The sequence below is a fragment of the Oncorhynchus clarkii genome, chromosome 17 (assembly GCF_045791955.1).
Source record: "Oncorhynchus clarkii lewisi isolate Uvic-CL-2024 chromosome 17, UVic_Ocla_1.0, whole genome shotgun sequence".
NCBI classification, from domain to species: domain Eukaryota; kingdom Metazoa; phylum Chordata; class Actinopteri; order Salmoniformes; family Salmonidae; genus Oncorhynchus; species Oncorhynchus clarkii.
The window spans coordinates 41,701,111-41,714,499 of NC_092163.1; the positions used below are offsets into that span (position 1 = coordinate 41,701,111).

Genomic DNA, 13,389 nt, shown 5'->3' on the forward strand with positions numbered 1-13,389 from the left:
GAAAATAGGGTCAGGTTAGTGGTGAATGTCCAGCCTTTAGAATGGCACCGCAGCAGTGAAGGATGGGCATATCAACGAGGCCATTTAGAACTCAGTCAATGGCTGTGTTCGAATGATCAAATCTGTAATGCATTGTGGGTAAATTGTGACTGACTGACTGATCTACGAGTAACAGTGAGTTGTTAATTAAGATGCGAGGCGATTTGTAGATCGGTCAATCGCGCCTTGCCTACAATGCTGGCTGGCTGTAATGTCAAACACGCCCGTTAACACGCAGTTTAAAAACAGTCACTCCGTCTACAGACGCTTGGCAGTAAAACCAACAGGGTGAATCCAGTTTGTCACTCTGTAGCAGTTAGTCACCGACGCCATGCAGTGAGCAGAGGAACCATGCAGTTGGGAGGAGGTGAAGAGAAAGGGTGAATAAAGGGTGAATACTACCTACATGAAATAAGATCAGCCGGGGAACTCTACACAGGCACAATGGAGGACAGCTATGCTCAGGGGTCCTCACAGGTTGGGGTGAGAGGGAGGAGAGGAGAGATCGGTAAGGGTCAGAAGGTTATAAAGGTCAGAGGTCAGAGCACATTGATTGGTGGGGTACCCAGAGGGTAAAGGTAGGCAAGGGGGTGGGCGAGGATCCTAGAGAGAGGTAAGGGTGCAGTGAGACCTACAGTGTATGTCTTATATTTCTGTGAAACTCAAGGACCCACAAATATCCGGCAAGCACTGGTGTCCTGAAAGAAATACTGGTTAATAACGAGATGATACGTTCATGTCCTTTCTCTTCCCTGGTGCCACTGTGCTTGGTCAGCTAGCTCACAGGTCATTCTAGTCTACACAGCAACATGTGAAAATCACGGGGTTAACACCGTAATTTCTCTCATCTGCCACATGAGGGCAGTAGAGGCATATCAGCTTCAGAGAAGTGTGTAAAAACTTCATTGTGCACAATCATGTTGCGTCACTAGTCAATGGAGAGGAATGAGACAACGATGATCTGTTACTGAGCCAAGAGGGCACAGGTGTGCGGAAACAAGTGTGATGTGCACTAAAAGGGGTGCAAGTAAGTTGAGCCATCAAACGTTCTATTTCGATGCACTTTGTCCAAAACGTGGCGACTAGTAATACACATTCTGCCAGCTACATATAGACACTGGACAGTTGTTCACTGATCCGACATGACCCCAGTCATCTTCGACACAGTACAGATTAGACAATAGAACACAGGAAACATATTAATAGATAAAGCACTGTTTCAAAGGTCCATTGTCCCTGTCTACTGTGGAGGTTTAAACTATGCAACCCAAAGCCCCCAAAGACAGCAATCCAAGACAACAAGGAATAACCCTAATCAGGAAGAGTCATGAGAGAAACCCGTCCTCTCCCCTGCTCTACCTTTCCCCAAGTCACACCTGACAAACTCCTCAACCAGAAATCCCAAGAAAGTATTCGGCACACATGTGAGTAATACCGCGTCTTAGTACATGGTATTGGCTGGCAGCAGTCCAACATAGGAAGACAGGGAGTGCCTAACGAGGCACCGTAGGTAGGGAGTAGTGTGAGAACACGCACAGTGGTACACAGCATACGTCCTTATCAGTAGAAGGTCAAGTAAAACCTAAAGCATTGACTTAAAGGTAATTAGTCTTCCTGGTGAAAGACCTCCGGACACCTTGTGCCTCTGTGGAAGGTTAGTCGGTGGGGAGAACACAGTCAACAGTGGTCAACACAGAGAACTACTCTCTGAGATACAGTATGAGACAGAAGTATTGAGCAGTGGTAGCAGCAAACTAGTGTTCGACAGAGCACAGTAGGCCTATAGAGACAGTATACAGTACAGTGGCTGCCAAACTAGCTTCCATGTTTGCACCAAACACCAATCACGACAACAACATTCTCATTTGTATTCTAACTAGAGTGTAGCCTAACTGTCTTGGAACAGAGAGCCAACATGTCGTACATTAATATTCTAATTCTAAAATCAAGTTTGCCAAGTTGTCTCTGAGGCCAGTGTGTGTCTGAGCTTTAACAACCTTTTCAGCTCTCTGTCCTTCTGTCAGCACATTAGCAGTCTGCCTGTGATCAGAGCAACTCCACACCAGCCGGAAGGAAGGACTGGGAATGGGGAGTGCTGAGGCACACACACACACACACACACACGCACACGCACACGCACACACGCACACGCACATGCACACGCACACACACGCACACACATATACACGCACACGCACACGCACACACACACACACACACACACACACACACACACACACACACACACACACACACACACACACACTCAACACAATCTTTAAAAGAGCTATTAAAAACACAGACCAAAAGACGACAACGCAATTCTAGTCCAAAGACATAGAACACCACTGGCTGTTATAGCTTGACAGCCTGACAGATTGTTTCAGAGCTGGTTTCTCTGCTATTTTATCTATAAAATCTTGTCTGAATTGTTATTGTACATCATCAAGGTCAAAACAACAACAGGAAGAAAACAAAAGAGATTTTAATCTCAAATGGACGACCTGGCAAGATAAAGTCAGCTCTCAAGTCCTTTAATTCATCACGTCAACTGCCTCACCAGGACAAAACAATAAGTTCAGGTGTATGTGATTTCAAACAGTTGCTCCACTCACCCCCCCCCCCCCCCCCCCCCCCCCCCCCCGGTGCAGTTGTAAAACCGGTCCTGCACACACTCACACAGGTGAGACAATGAGCTGTGCGTGTGTGTGTGTGTGTGTGTGTGTGTGTGTTCACCAGGATCCACTACACACCTGGGGCAGATCTCACCCCAGAGTCAGTGTTGAGGAGAATAACACTCCCTCCTGTGTTGTGTTGTGTTGTGACTCATTCACTATAAGGGCCATAGCACGACAGCTCATACTAGCTAGCAACAGCCATTACTTAGATTGAAGTCGACAGGGCGCCAATTGGCAGTAGTTGGTTTGCATGATATATACATATTATACAGTTTGGACTAGGAACTGCAGCAAAATACCCTTTTATTAGAGAAACAGTATCTAGTCAATTAGATAGTATAACTAGCATGATATTCAAAATAATTATATTCAATATTTGTACAAAAATTCCAATCGAATCAACGTTTATTCATCATATGCACAGGACCCAGAGGTGTGTAAACTGTGCAATGAACGGCTTAATTGCTAACCTCTCAACACTGCAATTAAATATCAAAGAGGTCAAAAAAAATGACAACAGTAATACTAGTCAACAAAATGTCTAATGCAGAGACGGGCGACTTGTAGCCCGTGGGCCTCATGCTGCAGAGGCCCGCACTTTTGTAGGCCAGAGGATACATTTAAAAAAAAATAATAATAAAACATTCATATTAATATACAAGGTGGCAAAAAAAGTATTTAGTCAGACACCAATTGTGCAAGTTCTCCCACTTAAAAAGATGAGAGAGGCCTGTAATTTTCATCATAGGTACATTTCAACTATGACAGACAAAATGTGGAGAAAAAAAATCCAGAAAATCACATTGTAGGATTTTTTATGAATTTATTTGCAAATTATGGTGGAAATAAGTATTTGGTCACCTACAAACAAGCAAGATTTCTGTCTCTCACAGACCTGTAACTTCTTCTTTAAGAGGCTCCTCTGCCCTCCACTCGTTACCTGTATTAATGGCACCTGTTTGAACTTGTTATCAGTATAAAAGACACCTGTCCACAACCTCAAACAGTCACACTCCAAACTCCACTATGGCCAAGACCAAAGAGCTGTCAAAGGACACCAGAAACAAAATTGTAGACCTGCACCAGGCTGTGAAGACTGAATCTGCGATAGGTAAGCATCTTGGTTTGAAGAAATCAACTGTGGGAGCAATTATTAGGAAATGGAAGACATACAAGACCACTGATAATCTCCCTCGATCTGGGGCTCCACGCAAGATCTCACCCCGTGGGGTCAAAATTATCACAAGAACCACACGGGGGGACCTAGTGAATGACCTGCAGAGAGCTGGGACCAAAGTAACAAAGCCTACCATCAGTAACACACTACGCCGCCAGGGACTCAAATCCTGCAGTGCCAGACGTGTCCCACTGCTTAAGGCAGTACATGTCCAGGCCCGTCTGAAGTTTGCTAGAGAGCATTTGGATGATCCAGAAGAAGATTGGGAGAATGTCATATGGTCAGATGAAACCAAAATATAACTTTTTGGTAAAAACTCAACTCGTCGTGTTTGGAGGACAAAGAATGCTGAGTTGCATCCAAAGAACACCATACCTACTGTGAAGCATGGGGGTGGAAACATCATGCTTTGGGGCTGTTTTTCTGCAAAGGGACCAGGACGACTGATCCGTGTAAAGGAAAGAATGAATGGGGCCATGTATCGTGAGATTTTGAGTGAAAACCTCCTTCCATCAGCAAGGGCATTGAAGATGAAACGTGGCTGGGTCTTTCAGCATGACAATGATCCCAAACACACCGCCCGGGCAACGAAGGAGTGGCTTCGTAAGAAGCATTTCAAGGTCCTGGAGTGGCCTAGCCAGTCTCCAGATCTCAACCCCTTAGAAAATCTTTGGAGGGAGTTGAAAGTCCATGTTGCCCAGCAACAGCCCCAAAACATCACTGCTCTATAGGAGATCTGCATTGAGGAATGGGCCAAAATACCAGCAACAGTGTGTGAAAACCTTGTGAAGACTTACAGAAAATGTTTGACCCTTGTCATTGCCAACAAAGGGTATATAACAAAGTATTGAGATAAATACTCAAATATATTCATTAAAAATCCTACAATGTGATTTTCTGGAGAAAAAAAAACTAAATTACAGGCCTCTCTCATCTTTTTAAGTGGGAGAACTTGCACAATTGGTGGCTGTCTAAATGCTTTTTTGCCCCACTGTATATACAAATATACACACAATACCAGTCAAAAGTTTGGGGTCACTTAGAAATGTACTTGTTTTTGAAAGAAAAGCACATTTTTTTGTCCATTAAAATAACGTACAATTGATCAGAAATACAGTGTAGACATTGTTAATGTTGGAAATTACTATTGTAGCTGGAAACGGCAGATTTTTTATGGAATATCTACATAGGCCTACAAAGGCCCATTATTAACAACCATCACTCCTGTGTTCCAATGGCTCGTTGTGTTAGCTAACCCAGGTTTACCATTTTAAAAGGCTAATTGATCAATAGAATACCCTTTGGCAATTATGTTAGCACAGATGAAAACTGTTGTGCTAATTAAAGAAGCAATACAACTGGCCTTCTGGAGCATCAGCAATTGTGGGTTCGATTAGAGGCTCAAAATGGCCAGAAACAAAGTGTCACGACTTCCACCGAAGGTGGCTCCTCTCCCTGTTCGGGTGGCGGTCGTCGTCGATGGTCTACTAGCTGCCACTGATCCTTTTTTCCTTTTCTTTTAGTTATGTCTGTTTTGTGTTTCATCTGGTTTCATTTGGGTTAATTAGGGGGTGTTTATCTCGACATTTCCTTTGGGGTTTTGTGCGGGATTTTTTCCGTTTACTGTCAGTTTGGATTGCGATTTCGCTAGTTCATGTTTTACAGGTGGTTTTTCCCTGGACTGTGTCTGAGTGTGTTTCATGGCTACTGCTGTAGTCAGGTGTCCTGTGATTTTTGATGGTTTATTAAACGCCCTTTTCATTCTGAACTTGTTTCTCCTGCGCCTGACTCCACACCCACATCTCCTTAGGGAGTTTTGACACAAATACCTTTCTTCTGAAACTCGTTAGTCTGTTCTTGTTCTGAGAAATTAAGGTTATTTCATGCGAGAACTTGCCAAGAAACGGAAGATCTCGTACAATGCTGTGTACTACTCCATTCACAGAACAGTGCAAACTGTCTCTAACCAGAAAGAGGAGTGGGAGGACCCGGTGCACAACTGAGCAAGAGGACAAGTACATTAGTGTCTAGTTTGAGAAACAGATGCCTCACAAGTCCTCAAATGGCAGCTTCATTAAATAGTACCCGCAAAACACCAGTCTCAACGTTAACAGTGAAGAGGCGACTCCGGGATGCTGGCCTTCTGACTATTGTTGGTGGGCTAGAGGGCCCACTAACAAAATGTTACTTGGGGCCCCTAAAAGGCTAGGGCCGGCTCTTACAGCATTTGTGGTTATGGATGTGGGTACACAGACCTGCAAGCCACTGCGGCCCCTCATGTGTTCAGATTTTTTTGTGGCCCCCATCCCCATCAAAGTTGCCATCCCTAGTCTACTGAAATAAATCAATACCCAGCTGTGAGTCACGCTTGTCAAAGACAACCGCAAGACCAGTGTCTCTCCCAGGCCTAGTGATTCACTGAGGCCAATTACATCGCCATGATGACCAATGCCTGTATCCAAGCCATCCTCCCTTATCTTTCTTTTCTCCTTCTTCTCATCCTCTCTTCTCAGTGTGCGTGCATGCTTGTGTGTGTGTGTGTGTGTGTGTGCCTGTGATGTGAGTGTTTCTGTCAGGTTGTTGTTTCTGAAGATCTATATTTATCCTAGGGTGGTTAATTATAACCTGGACCTAGACAACAGGCATCAGTGCCTGGTGAGAAGAGATAGGCAATCCAGACATCGTTTGGTGTGTGTGTATGTGTGTGTGCTTGTGCGCGTGCATGTGTTTATGTGTGTTCTAGGTAGCAAACTTGATGCCATCGACATCTTTGCGCGCCAGGGTGGAGAGTGCACGTTGGCGAGTGCTAGGGGACCTCCACCTGAAGAGAGGATGCTGATGCAAGCCATGGCAATACCATAGTAACAGTAGCGTCAGTACCAGTAGGGTATACTGTATGCACATTGAGTATACAAAATATTAATAACGCCTGCTCATTCAATGACAGGCTGACCAGGTGAATACAGGTGAACGCTATGATCCTTTATTGATGTCACTTGTTAAATCCACTTCAATCAGTGTAGGTGAAAGGGGAGGAGACAGGTTAAACAAGGATTTTTATGCCATTAGACAATTGAGACATGGATTGTGTGTTATTCTGGGTGAATGGGCAAGACAAACTATTTAAATGCCTTTGAACGGGTTATGGTAGTAGGTGCCAGGCGCACCGGTTTGTGTCCAGAATTGCACCGCTGCTGGGTTTTTGACGCTCAACTGTTTCCCATGTGTATCAAGAATGGTCCACCACCCAGCCAATTTGACACAACTGTGGAAAGCATTGGAGTCAACATCGGCCATGCCCAGACTAATTGAGGCTGTTCTGAGGGCAAAGGGACATAAATTATTACAGTTTTATGGGTTAAATATTAAGATAATGCTGTAAATGTATGCAAAATCATGCCCTCTTACCCTTCTTAATAGCCTCATCTTTCTCTTCCCCCTATCTCTCTAATTTTTATATTTTTTTACATTTTGTCAGGAAATGCAGCTCTGTCTTGGGTTCTGCTGTGGTGCAGTGGTTGCACAGCCTTTCCTCTACATGGAGCCAGGTTTTCCTATGTCTACCCTTCTCAATGGGAAGGCTGTGCTCAACGAGCCTACATTTTGTCAAAGTCTCCAAAGGTTTTGATCAGTAACCATGGTCAAATAGTTTGCCTTGGGGTACTGTCGATTTAGGGCCAGATAGCACTGCATTTTGCTATGTTCTTGTGCTTGTGTTTCCCAATAAGCAATGTAGTTTTGTTTTGACTGTGTTGTAATTTGGTTTATTCTGATTGATTGGATGTTCTGGTCCTGAGGCTTCAGTGTGTAAGTGTAACAGGTTTGTGAACTCAGCCCCAGGACCAGCTGGATGAGGGGACTCTTCTTTGCTCAGATCTTGGCATTGCAGAGCTTAGTAATGATATGAGAGGGGGTCACTGTATTTTAGATGTTTCCCAAACTTAATTGCTCTTTTTGGAGTTTTTATTATTTGTGGATATTGGACTAACTCTGCCCTGCATGCTGTAGTTTTCCTTTGGACATGTAGGAGAATCTTACAGAACTCTGCATGCAGGGTTTCAATGGGGTGAAATCTGATTTTGCAAGTGGACCTCACACCTCGCTGCCGTAAAGTGCAATTGGTTCAATGACACATTCAATTCGTTTTAGCCAAATTTTAATAGGTATTTCAATTTGAGTTTGTTTTCAATGGCATAGAATACCCTGCATGCTTTCTCTCTCAGTTCATTCACTGTGTCCAGTTAAGACCATTTTTAAAAGTAATTGTAGTGTGTGCAATACTCTACATATTTTGTACTAATTGAGAACTTTGATCTAATTCCCTGAGATCTGGATCTTCTCTGGAAAATCATAATTTTGGGGGGGTTTACTGCCAGGACCCAGGTCTGGCAGTACTGCTCCAGCAGGTCCAGGCTCTGCTGTAGGCCACATACTGTGGGTGACAGGAAGGCACAGGTCATCTGCGAAAACAGGCATTTAACCACTGAATTGTGGAGGCTAACACCAGGGGCTGAGGATTTTACTAGAATAGTGGCCATGTCGTTGATGTAAATATTGAAGAGCGCTAGGCTCATATTGTAAACCTAGCGAAAGTCCCCCCCCCCCCCCCCCCCCCCCCCCCCGGTTAAAGAATTATATTATTTTCTTCCCAATTTTGATGCTGCACGTTTTGCCAGTATACATTCATTTAATTATGTCATATGTTTTACCCCCTACACCACTTTCAATAGCTTTTTAGAACAGTCCTGTATGCCAAATACAATCAGATGCTTTTTGGAAGTTGATAAAGCAAGCATAAATGTTTATCAATCAGGGTGGGGTGCAAATATGATCGGTTGTACTGTGTTTTGGTATAAATCCAATTGGGCTTCTACTTAAGAGATCTCTCGCTTTCTACTTGTCCCCTCTCTCTCCCTGTTCTTCTAGCTGTTATAAGGGAAGCAGGTCATTGGCAACATGAGTCTGGATTGAAGATGTATGATTACCTGCTGTCCCCGGGCTCCGCCTGGAGGGGGATCGGCAGTGAGGAGAGCTGAGCGATGAATAGAGAGAGAGAGAGAGGGAGGAGAGGGGTGTATAAGGATGACAGTGTAATAGACACTGGTGAGGGGGTGTAACCGGTGTTCATGGAATACTCCTCTCTCCCTCGCTCCATTGAACACGGTGCAGGAGGCAACGGCAATGACGAACAGGGAACGGACAGATGTGCCAGACGAGTGCAGACGAGTGCAGATGTTCTCAACCGTTAAAACGGCAAACATGTCCCCTCTCTCCTTTCCTCCCTCCCCTCATTATTTCCATCCCATTTCCTTGAACCTTTCTCTTCTACTATCCTGTCCCCCCTTCCTCCCCCTCCTCCACTTCATCCCCCCCACCCCCCACCCCTCCCTGAACACAAGCCTCCTGTGATCCTGATGCTTTCTGATCTAATTTGTGTGTGTGTGTGTGTGTGTGTGTGTGTGTGTGTGTGTGTGTGTGTGTGTGTGTGTGTGTGTGTGTGTGTGTGTAAACACCAAGGCCACGGATGTAGGGATACAGTACACAGTGTGCTTGACTAGTCAAACATGCCCTGGGGTACATTGGCGACACTTCTCTCTCTCTCTATGTCACTGAGTCTCTTCCATGTCAGGAAGAGGTAGACTACCTACCATCTTACAGATACGCTTCCTGTTATGCTCTGCTCTGGGCATCTACGGCTCATACAATGGGACAGGAGCCCTCGCCCTCTCTCTCTCTCGCCCTCTCTCTCTCTCTCTGTCTCTCTCTCTCTCTCTCTCTCTCTCTCTCTCTCTCTCTCTCTCTCTCTCTCTCTCTCTCTCTCGCCATCTCTCTCTCTCTCTCTCTCTCTCTCTCTCTCTCTCTCTCTCGAATAGTAAGGGAAAATAAATTAACAGATAAATATTGGTGGTATTTACATTATGTTGTTTGTTCTGGTTGCCCTTTTCTCATGGCAACGGACCACATATCTTGCTGCTGTGCTTGCACACTGTGGTATTTTGTTGAACAGATATGGGAGTTTATCAATGTTTGATTTGTTTTCAAATTCTTTGTGGGTTTGTGTGATCTGTGGGAAATATGCATCTCTAAGGTGTTCATACATTTGGCAGATGGTTAAGAAGTGCAGCTCAGTTTCCACCTCATTTTGTGGGCAGTGTGCCTCAGAACCAGCTGGCTGAGGGGAGTCTTCTCTAGGTTAATCTCTCTGTAGACGAAGGCTTTGTGATGGAATGTGTAAGCATAAATACTACAACCACCTAAAAGGAAGTTAACAGCTATTTTCTGGATTTTGATAACTAGCAAGTATAGTATAAAGTATATTTTTACAGAATTCTGCATGCACAGTCTCAATAGGGTTTGTCCCATTTTGTAAATTATTGATTAGTGATCAGTGATTAGTGGACCCCAGACCTCACAACCATAGAGGGCAATGGGTTCTATAACTGATTGAAGTATTTTTAGCAAGATTCTAATTGGGATGTCAAGTTTTATGTTCCTTTTGAAAGAGTAGAAGGCCCTTCTTGACTTGTCTCCCAAATCATTCACAGCCTTGTGGAAGTAATTTCTATATGTTTTATTCAACAAAGCATGAACATAATGGCGCCGACAACATGGCTAACGTTTTACATTCTCCCAAACAATTGTTGCTATTTGGTTATTTTTTGGGGCGTTTTGTGTAACTTATTTTTTTAACTTATTGTGTACATAATGTTGCTGCTATCATCTCTTATAACCGAAAATAACTTCTGGACATCAGAACAGCGATTATTCACCGTGACCTGGAATAAACTTTTTCCTTCAACGAGTCTGACGAGAAGGATATCCTCTTTCACTGGAACAGGCCCAGATCCACGCCTTTGCGTGAAGAAAAATGCAGGAAAAGGTGCCACAGATCAGGCAGCCTTTTGAGAATCTGTAGGTGAGCAAGTAAACTCCCACTGCCATCCGTTCTTCTTGCTAACGTGCAATCATTGGAAAATAAAATGGATGACCTACAATTAAAATTATCCTACCAACGGGACATCTTATGTTTCACTGAGACGTGGCTGAACGACGATAAAGACAATATAGAGCTAGCGGGATTTTCCATGTTCCGGCAGAACAGAGATGCTACCTCTGGTAAGACAAGGGGTGGGTGGGTGTGTCTATTTGTCAATAACAGCTGGTGCGCAATGTCTAATATTAAAGAAGTCTCGAGGTATTGCTTGCCTGAGGTAGAGTACCTTATGATTAGCTGTAGACCACACTATCTACCAAGCGAGTTCTCATCTATATTATTCGTAGCCATCTATTTACCACCACAGAATGAAGCTGGCACTAAGACTGCTCTCAACCAAGGCCATAAGCAAAGAAGAAAATGCTCACCCAGAAGTGGCGCTCCTAGTGTCCGGGGACTTTAATGCAGGCAAACTTAAATCAGTTTTAACAAATTTTTACCAGCATGTCACAAGTGCAACCAGAGAAAAAAACATCATAAACCACCTTTACTCAACACACAGAGATGCATACAAAGCTTTCCCACGCCCTCCTTTTGGAAAATCTGACCAGAATTCTATCCTCCTGATTCCTGCTTACAAGCAAAAACAAAAGCAGGAAGTACCAGTGACTCGCTCAATACGGAAGTGGTCAAATGATGTGGATGCTACACTACAGGACTGTTTTGCTAGCACAGACTGGAAAATATTCAGTGATTCATCCAATGGTTTTGAGGAGTACACCACCTCAGTCATTAGCTTCATCAATAAGTGCATCGATGACGTCCCCACAGTGACTGTACGTACATATCCCAACCAGAAGCCATGGATCCACATCCACATTAAGCTAAAGGCTAGAAATGCCACTTTCAAAGAGCGAGAGACTAATCCGGACGCTTCTAAGAAATCCCGCTATGCCCTTGGACGAACCATCAAACAAGCAAAGTGTCAATACAGGATTAAGATTGAATCATACTACACCGGCTCTGACGCTAGTCGGATGTGGCAGGGCTTGAAAACTGTTAAGGACTACAAAGGGAAACCAAGACGCGAGCTGCACAGTGATGCGAGCCTACCAGATGAGCTAAATGCCTTTTATACTCGCTTCGAGGCAAGCAACACTGAAGCATGCACAAGAGCACCGGCTGTTCTGGGTGACTGTGTGATAACGCTCTCGGTAGCCGATGTGAACAAAACCTTTAAACAGGTCAACATTCACAAAGCCGCTGGGCCAGGACATGTACTCGGATTACCAGGACGTGTACTCAAAGCATGCGTGGACCAACTGTCAAGTGTCTTCACTAACATTTTCAACATCTCCCTGACAGAGTCTGTAATACCAACATGTTTCAAGCAGACCACCATAGTCCCTGTGCCAAGGAAGTGAAGGTAACCTGCCTAAATTATTACCACACCGTGGCACTCATGTCGGTAGCCATGAAGTGCTTTGAATGGCTGGCCATGGCTCAAATCAACAGCATCCTCCCGGACACCCTAGAACCACTCCAATTCGCATACCACCCAAACAGATCCACAGATGACTCAATCTCAATTGCACTCCACAATTTCCCACTTAGACAAAAGGAACACCTATGTGAGAATGCTGTTAATTTACTACAGCTCAGCATTCAACATCATAGTGCCCAAGATGCTCATCACTAAGCTAAGGACTCTGGGACTAAACACCTCTCTCTGCAACTAGATCCTGAACTTCCTGATGGGCTGCCCCCAGGTGGTAAGAGTAGACAACAACACATCTGCCACGCTGATCCTTAACACTGGGGCCCCTCAGGGGTGTGTACTTAGTCCCCTCCTGTATTCCCTGTTCACCCACGACTGCGTGGCCAAACACAACTCCAACACCATCATTAAGTTTGTTGACAACACAATAGTGGTAGGCCTGATCAGTGACGATGAAACGGCCTATAGGGAGGAGGTCAGAGAACTGGCAGTGTGGTGCCAGGACAGCAACCTCTCTCTCAAGGTGAGCAAAACAAAGGAGCTGATTGTGGACTACAGGAAAAGGCGGGCCGAACAGGCCCCCATTGACATCGACCGGGCTGTAGTGGAGCGGGTCCAGAGTTTCAAGTTCCTTGGTGTCCACATCACCAACGAACTATCATGGTCCAAACATTCCAAGACATTCATGAAGAGGGCATTACAAAACCTTTTCCCCATACGGAGACTAAAGAGATTTGGCAGGGGTCCTCACATCCTCAAAAGTTTCTCGAGAGCGTCCTGACCGGTTGCATCACCGCCTTGCACGGCAACTGCTCGGCATCTGACCATAAGGTGCTACAGAGGGTAGTGCGAACTGCCCAGTACATCACTGGGGCCAAGCTCCCTGTCATCCAGGAACTATACAATAGGAAAGCCCATAAAACTGTCACAGACTCCAGTCACCCAAGTCATAGACTGTTTTCTCTGCTACCGCACGGCAAGCGATACCGGAGAGTCAAGTCTAGGACCAAAAGGCTCCTCAACAGCTTCTACCATAAGCCATAAGACTGCTGAACAATTAATA

At 44.7% G+C, this 13,389-nt stretch overlaps 1 protein-coding gene across 12 annotated transcripts in view; it reads right to left on the reverse strand.

Moving 5' to 3' along the window:
* Positions 1–13,389, reverse strand: part of LOC139370866 (pleckstrin homology domain containing, family A member 6) — a 185,712-nt gene that overhangs the window by 28,588 nt on the left and 143,735 nt on the right. The window contains exon 1 of one of the 12 annotated variants that reach the window (XM_071110700.1): positions 446–2,170. The exons of the other annotated variants lie outside the window; for them this stretch is intronic. The gene's annotated coding sequence lies outside the window, so the exon portion shown is untranslated. Of the gene's footprint in view, positions 1–445; positions 2,171–13,389 lie in introns of those variants that run through there. 12 annotated transcript variants of the gene reach the window in all.